Source organism: Arachis ipaensis, chromosome B8 (assembly GCF_059453495.1).
Source record: "Arachis ipaensis isolate K30076 ecotype BB chromosome B8, ASM5945349v1, whole genome shotgun sequence".
Taxonomy (NCBI): Eukaryota; Viridiplantae; Streptophyta; class Magnoliopsida; order Fabales; family Fabaceae; genus Arachis; species Arachis ipaensis.
Window position 1 is genome coordinate 88,024,107 of NC_142443.1, and position 8,428 is coordinate 88,032,534.

Sequence of the window (8,428 nt, forward strand, 5' to 3'; positions counted from 1 at the left end):
GAGTGGAGGTGGGTGGGGATCCTGTGGGGTCCACAGATCCTGAGGTGATCCTGTGAGGACCACAGATCTTGAGGTGTCAAGGCATTTACATCCCTGCACCAATTTAGGCATGCAAAATGCCCTTGCACACAACTCTGGGCGTTCAGCGCCAGGTTGGTGCCCATTTTGGGCGTTCAACGCCCATTTGCTGCCATTTCTGGCGTTGAACGCCAGAACCATGCTTGTTCTGGGCGTTCAGCGCCAGGATGCTCCCATTCTGGGCGTTCAGCGCCAGAACTATGCTCTGTTCTGGCGTTTGAACGCCAGACAGATGCTCCTCCAGGGTGTGATTTTTCTTCTGCTGTTTTTGATTCCGTTTTTGAATTTTTTTTATTTATTTTGTGACTCCACATGATCATGAACCTAAGAAAACATGAAAAACAATAAAAATAAGAATTAGATAAACATTGGGTTGCCTCCCAACAAGCGCTTCTTTAATGTCAATAGCTTGACAGTGGGCTCTCATGGAGCCTCACAGATGTGCAGAGCTTTGTTGAGACTCTCCAACACCAAACTTAGAGTTTGGATATGGGAGTTCAACACCAAACTTAGAGTTTGGTTGTGGCCTCCCAACACCAAACTTAGAGTTTGACTGTGGGGGCTCTGGTTGACTCTGCTTGGAGAGAAGCTTTTTCTGCTTCCTCCCCATGGTTGCAGAGGGAGATCCTTGAGTTTTAAACACAAGGGAGTTCTCATTCCATTGAAGGAATATTTCACCTCTGTCAACATCAATCACAGCTCTTGCTGTGGCCAGGAAAGGTCTTCCTAGGATGATGGATTCATCCTCTTCCTTTCCAGTAACCAGGACTATGAAATCAGCAGGGATGTAAAGGCCTTCAACCTTTACTAACACGTCCTCTACTTGTCCATAAGCCTGTTTTCTAGAGCTGTCTGCCATCTCTAATGAGAATTTAGCAGCTTGCACCCCATAGATTCCCAGTTTCTCTATTACAGAGAGGGGCATGAGGTTTATTCCTGAACCAAGGTCACACAGAGCCTTAAAGATCATGGTGCCTATGGTACAGGGTATTATGAACTTTCCAGGATCCTGTCTCTTCTGAGGCAATGTCAGTTGATCCAGATCACTTAGTTCATTGATGAACAAGGGAGGTTCAACTTCCCAAGTATCAATGCCAAATAATTTGGCATTCAGCTTCATGATTGCACCAAGAAACTTGGCAGTTTGCTCTTCAGTAACATCCTCATTCTCTTCAGAAGAGGAATACTCATCAGAGCTCATGAAGGGCATAAGGAGGTTCAATGGAATCTCTATAGTCTCTAGCTGAGCCCCAGAGTCCTTTGGTTCCTCAGAGGGAAGCTCCTTATTGACCACTGGACGTCCCAGGAGGTCTTCCTCCTTGGGATTCACGTCCTCTCCTCTCCTCACAGGTTCGGCCATGGCGCTTATGTCAATGGCCTTGCACTCTCCTTTTGGATTCTCTTCTGTATTGCTTGGGAGAGTACTAGGAGGGATTTCAGTGATCCTTTTACTCAGCTGGCCCACTTGTGCTTCCAAATTTCTAATGGAAGACCTTGTTTCATTCATGAAACTTACAGTGGCCTTAGATAGATCAGAGACTAGATTTGCTAACTTAGAAGCATTTTGTTCAGAGTTCTCTGTCTGTTGGTGAGTTGATGATGGAAAAGGCTTGCTATTGCTAAACCTGTTTCTTCCACCATTATTAAAGCCTTGTTGGGGCTTTTGATCCTTCCATGAGAAATTTGGATGATTTCTCCATGTTGAGTTATAGGTGTTTCCATAAGGTTCACCTAAGTAATTTACCTCTGCTATTGCAGGGTTCTCAGGATCATAAGCTTCTTCTTCAGAAGATGCCTCTTGAGTACTGTTGGATGCAGCTTGCATTCCATGCAGACTCTGAGAGATCATATTGACTTGCTGAGTCAATATTTTATTCTGAGCCAATATGGCATTCAGAGTATCAACCTCAAGAACTCCTTTCTTCATAGGCGTCCCATTATTCGCAGGATTCCTTTCAGAAGTGTACATGAACTGGTTATTAGCAACCATGTCAATGAGTTCTTGAGCTTCTGCAGGCGTTTTCTTCAGGTGAATGGATCCACCTGCAGAAGTGTCCAGTGACATCTTTGATAGCTCAGATAAACCATCATAGAATATATCCAGGATGGTCCATTCTGAAAGCATGTCAGAAGGACACTTTTTGGTCAACTGTTTGTATCTTTCCCAAGCTTCATAGAGGGATTCACCTTTTTTCTGTCTGAAGGTTTGAACATCATCTCTAAGCTTGCTCAGCTTTTGAGGAGGAAAGTACTTGGCTAAGAAAGCTGTGACCAGCTTATCCCAAGAGTTCAGGCTGTCTTTGGGTTGAGAATCCAACCATAATCTAGCTCTGTCTCTTACAGCAAAAGGGAAAAGCATGAGCTTGTAGACTTCAGGATCTACTCCATTAGTCTTAACAGTATCACATATCTGCAAGAATTCAGTTAAGAACTGAAAAGGATCTTCAGATGGAAGTCCATGAAACTTGCAGTTCTGCTGCATCAGAGAAACTAATTGAGGTTTCAGCTCAAAGTTGTTTGCTCCAATGGCAGGAATGGAGATGCTTCTTCCATGTAAATTGGAATTAGGTGCAGTAAAGTCACCAAGCATCTTCCTTACATTATTATTATTTTCGGCTGCCATCTCCTCTGCCTGTTCGAAAATTTCTAAAAGGTTATCTCTGGATTGTTGTATTTTAGCTTCTCTTAATTTTCTCTTCAGAGTCCTTTCAGGTTCTGGATCTGCTTCTACAAGAATGTTCTTATCCTTGCTCCTGCTCATATGACAAAGAAGAAGGCACAGAAAAATAATAATAATAATAGAGATCCTTTATACCACAGTATAGGGATCCCTGTGTGAGTAGAAGAAGAGGGGGAGACAAAGAATGTGATATAATGGATGAAACACAATTGTGAGGATGGCAGAGATGTGAGATGAGATGTTAGGATATGAATGAATAAATAGAATAGGATGGGACAGGGAGAATTTTTGAAAATATTTTTGAAAAAGAGTTAGTGATTTTCGAAAATGGTTTTTGAAAAATGTTAGTAATTTTCGAAAATTTTTAAAATAAAAAATAAAAATAAAAATAATTAGTTAATTAAAAAGAAATTTTTGAAAAAGAGGGAAGATATTTTCGAAAATTAGAGAGAGAGAGAGTTAGTTAGGTAGTTTTGAAAAAGTTAAGAAACAAACAAAAAGTTAGTTAGTTAGTTGAAACAAATTTTGAAAAGATAAGAAGTTAGGAAGTTAGAAAAGATATTTTGAAATCAAATTTTTGAAAAAGATAAGAAGATATTTTTGAAAAGATATGATTGAAATTAGTTTTGAAAAAGATTTGATTTTTAAAATCACAATTAATGACTTGATTCACAAGAAATCATAAGATATGATTCTAGAACTTAAAGTTTGAATCTTTCTTAACAAGCAAGTAACAAACTTGAAATTTTTGAATCAAAACATTAATTGTTATTGTTATTTTCGAAAATTTGGTATAAAAATAAGAAAAATATTTTTGAAAAATATTTTTGAAATTTTCGAAAATAACTAAGAATTTTGAAAAAGATTTGATTTTTGAAAAAGATTTTGAAAAAGATAAGATTTTCAAATTGAAAATTTGATTTGACTCATGAGAAACAACTTGATTTTAAAAATTTTTGAAGAAGTCAACTCAAATTTTCGAATTTGATGAGAGAAAAAAGGGAAAGATATTTTTTTGATTTTTTGAATTTTTATGAAAACATGAAAATTATGCAATGCATGAAATTTTTAGATCAAAACAATGAATGCATGCAAGAATGCTATGAATGTCAAGATGAACACCAAGAACACTATGAAGATCATGATGAACATCAAGAACATATTTTTGAAAAATTTTTAATGCAAAGAAAACATGCAAGACACCAAACTTAGAATTCTTTAATGCTTACGCACTAAGAATTCAAGAATGCATATGATAAACATGAAAAGACACAACAAAAAATCATCAAGATCAAACAAGAAGACTTACCAAGAACAACTTGAAGATCATGAAGAACACCATGAATGCATGAAATTTTCAAAAAATGCAAGATGCACATGCAATTGACACCAAACTTATAACATGACTCAAGACTCAAACAAGAACACAAAAAAAAATATATATATATATATTTTTTTTTATTTTTATGATTTTCTAATTTTTTTTTTTGGATTTTTGTATAAATTTTTTGAAAACATTTGGGAAAAAGGAAGTAATGAATTCATAGTCCTCAATCAAAATCCTGGGAATTAGACATGGCTTCATGGCCAGTCAAGCTAAAACATGTTATATGAAACACTAGAATTCATTCTTAAAATTTTTGAAGAAAAATATATTTTTGAAAACATTTTGTTTTTTTTTTCGAAAACAGGTGAGAAGATTTTTTTGAAAAATTTTTGAAAATAAAACAAAAAGAAAATTACCTAATCTGAGCAACAAGATGAACCGTCAGTTGTCCAAACTCGAACAATCCCCGGCAACGGCGCCAAAAACTTGGTGCACGAAATTGTGATGTCCAGGCTCGAACAATCCCTGGTAATGGCTCCAAAGCTTGGTGCCTTGATCTTAATTCATAATTGTCACAACTTCGATACAACTAACCAGCAAGTGCACTGGGTCGTCCAAGTAATACCTTACGTGAGTAAGGGTCGAATCCCACGGAGATTGTTGGTATGAAGCAAGCTATGGTCACCTTGTAAATCTCAGTCAGGCGGATATAAAATAATCATGGAGTTTTCGAATAATAAATAGTAGAATAGGGATAGAGATACTTATGTAATTCAATGGTAGGAATTTCAGATAAGCGAATGGAGATGCTTTTCGTTCCTCTGAACCTCTGCTTTCCTGCTACCTTCATCCAATCAGTCTTACTCCTTTCCATGGCTGGCTTTATGCAAGGGCATCACCATTGTCAGTGGCTACATCCCCTCCTCTCAGTGAATAATATGCTCACGCACCCTGTCACGGCACGGCTATTCATCTGTCGGTTCCCGATCATGCTGGAATAGGATTCACCCTCCTTTTGCGTCTGTCACTAACGCCCAGCACTCGCGAGTTTGAAGCTCGTCACAGTCATTCAATCATTGAATCCTACTCAGAATACCACAGACAAGGTTTAGACCTTCCGGATTCTCTTGAATACCGCCATCATTCTAGCTTACGCCACGAAGATTCTGGTTAGGAGATCTAAGAGATATTCATTCTAGCTTTAATTCATGTAGAACAGAAGTGTTTGTCAGGCACGCGTTCATAAGGGAGAAGGATGATGAGCGTCACACATAATCATCACCTTCATCACGTTCTTGGGTGCGAATGGATATCTTAGAAGCGAAATAAGAAGAATTGAACAGAAAACAGTAGTACTTTGCATTAATCTTTGAGGAACAGCAGAGCTCCACACCTTAATCTATGGAGTGTAGAAACTCTACCGTTTGAAAATACATAAGTGAAGGTCCAGGCATGGCCGAGATGGCCAGCCCCTCTGATCTAAGAACCAGTCGTCCAAAGATGCCTAATACAATAGTAAAAGGTCCTATTTATAATAAACTAGTCACTAGGGTTTACATGAGTAAGTAATTGATGCATAAATCCACTTCCTGGGCCCACTTGGTGTGTGTTTGGGCTGAGCCTGAGTGTTGCACGTGCAGAGGCCATTTGTGGAGTTGAACGCCAGTTTCTGTGCCAGTTTGGGCGTTCAACTCTGGTTTTGGATCCTTTTCTAGCGCTGGACGCCAGATTTGGGTAGAAAGCTGGCGTTGAACGCCAGTTTACGTCGTCAATTCTTGGCCAAAGTATGGAATATTATATATTTCTGGAAAGCCCTGGATGTCTACTTTCCAACGCAATTGGAAGCGCGCCATTTCGAGTTCTGTAGCTCCAGAAAATCCACTTTGAGTGCAGGGAGGTCAGAATCCAACAGCATCAGCAGTCCTTTTTCAACCTCTGAATCTGATTTTTGCTCAAGTCCCTCAATTTCAGCCAGAAAATACCTGAAATCACAGAAAAACACACAAACTCATAGTAAAGTCCAGAAATGTGATTTTAACACAAAATCTATTAAAAAACATCCCTAAAAGTAACTAGATCCTACTAAAAACATACTAAAAACAATGTCAAAAAGCGTATAAATTATCCGCTCATCATTCACTCCAGCTTCTAACTCTGGCGCTCAATTGCCAGTGAGGGATCAAACACACACAAATACTGATAACAACCCCTCTAAAAAGGCTTCTTCAACCACTTCTGTAGGCAATAAACCTGCAGCAACTAAGGTTGAAGAATATAAAGCCAGGATACCTTATCCTCAAAAACTCCGAAAAGAGGAGCAGGATAAGCAATTTGCTCGCTTTGCAGATTATCTCAGGACCCTTGAAATAAAGATTCCATTTGCAGAAGCACTTGAGCAAATACCTTCTTATGCCAAGTTCATGAAAGAGATCTTGAGTCATAAAAAGGATTGGAGAGAAACAGAAAGAGTTCTCCTCACTGAAGAATGCAGTGCAATCATTCTGAAGAGCTTTCCTGAAAAGCTTAAAGACCCTGGGAGTTTTCTGATACCATGCATATTAGAAGGTAATTGCACCAAGATAGCTTTATGCGATCTTGGGGCAAGCATCAACCTAATACCTGCATCCACTATCAGGAAGCCTGGCTTAACTGAAGAAGTTAAACCAACCCGGATATGTCTCCAACTTGCTGATGGTTCCACTAAATACCCATCAGGCGTGGTTGAGGACATGATTGTCAGAGTTGGGCCATTCGCCTTTCCCACTGACTTTGTTGTGCTGGAAATGGAGGAGCACAAGAGTGCTACTCTCATTCTAGGAAGACCCTTCCTAGCAACTGGACGATTCCTCATTGACGTCCAACAGGGGGAAATAACCCTGAGAGTCAATGATGATGAGTTCAAGTTGAACGCTGTCAAAGCCATGCAGCATCCAGACACATCAACAGACTGCATGAAAGTTGATCTTATTGACTCTTTGGTAGAAGAGATCAACATGGCTGATAGTCTCGAATCAGAGTAAGAAGACATCTTTAAAGATGTTCAGCCTGATTTGGAGGATTCAGAGGACATGAAAGAGCCTCTGAACTTTCTTCTGAAAGAGGAAAAACCTCCTAAACCCGAGCTCAAGCCATTACCACCATCCTTGAAATATGCGTTTCTAGGAGAAGGTGACACTTTTCCAGTGATCATAAGCTCTGCTTTAAATTCACAGGAAGAGGAGGCACTTATTCAAGTGCTAAGGACACACAAGACAGCTCTTGGGTGGTCCATAGGTGACCTTAAGGGCATAAGCCCAGCTAGATGCATGCACAAAATCTTATTGGAGGATAATGCCAAACCAGTGGTGCAACCACAGAGGCGGCTAAATCCAGCCATGAAAGAAGTGGTGCAGAAAGAGGTCACCAAATTACTAGAGGCTGGGATTATTTATCCTATTTCTGATAGCCCCTGGGTGAGCCCTGTTCAAGTCGTCCCAAAAAAGGGAGGCATGACAGTGATTCATAATGAAAAAAATGAACTGGTTCCTACAAGAACAGTTACAGGGTGGCGCATGTGTATTGACTATAGAAGGCTCAATACAGCCACCAGAAAGGATCATTTTCCTTTTCCATTCATAGACCAGATGCTAGAAAGACTAGCAGGTCATGATTATTACTGCTTTTTGGATGGCTACTCAGGCTATAACCAGATTGCAGTAGATCCCCAGGATCAAGAGAAAACAGCATTCACATGTCCATCCGGAGTGTTTGCTTATAGAAGGATGCCATTTGGGCTACGTAATGCGCCTGCAACCTTCCAGAGATGCATGCTCTCTATTTTCTCTGATATGGTGGAAAACTTTCTGGAAGTCTTCATGGATGACTTCTCAGTATATGGAGACTCATTCAGCTCCTGCCTTGATCACCTGAAACTTGTTCTGAAAAGATGCCAAGAGACCAACTGGTAGCACAAATTGCGAATCACACTTTTCACAACGCGTACCACTAACCAGCAAGTGCACTGGGTCGTCCAAGTAATACCTTACGTGAGTAAGGGTCGAATCCCACGGAGATTGTTGGTTTGAAGCAATCTATGGTTATCTTATAAATCTTAGTCAGGAAGTCAATTATGTTTGTCAGTTGAATTGTGAATAACCAATAGAGCATAAATTAAAAGTTACTTGTTGTGCAGTAATGGAGAATATGTTGGAGTTTTGGAGATGCTTTGTCTTCTGAATCTCTGCTTTCCTCTGTCTTCTTGTTCACGCACGCACGTCCCCCTATGGCAAGCTGTGTGTTGGTGGATCACTGTTGTCAATGGCTACCTTCCATCCTTCCAGTGAAAACTACGCTCACGCGCTCTA

The 8,428-nt window shown here is 39.7% G+C and overlaps 1 non-coding gene across 1 annotated transcript; it reads left to right on the forward strand.

Annotated features, from left to right (window-relative positions):
* Positions 1 to 2,197: 2,197 nt before the first annotated feature.
* Positions 2,198 to 2,305, forward strand: LOC148548746 (small nucleolar RNA R71). The gene has a single exon (XR_015897006.1). It is a non-coding gene; the product is annotated as a small nucleolar RNA R71 (small nucleolar RNA).
* Positions 2,306 to 8,428: the final 6,123 nt, after the last annotated feature.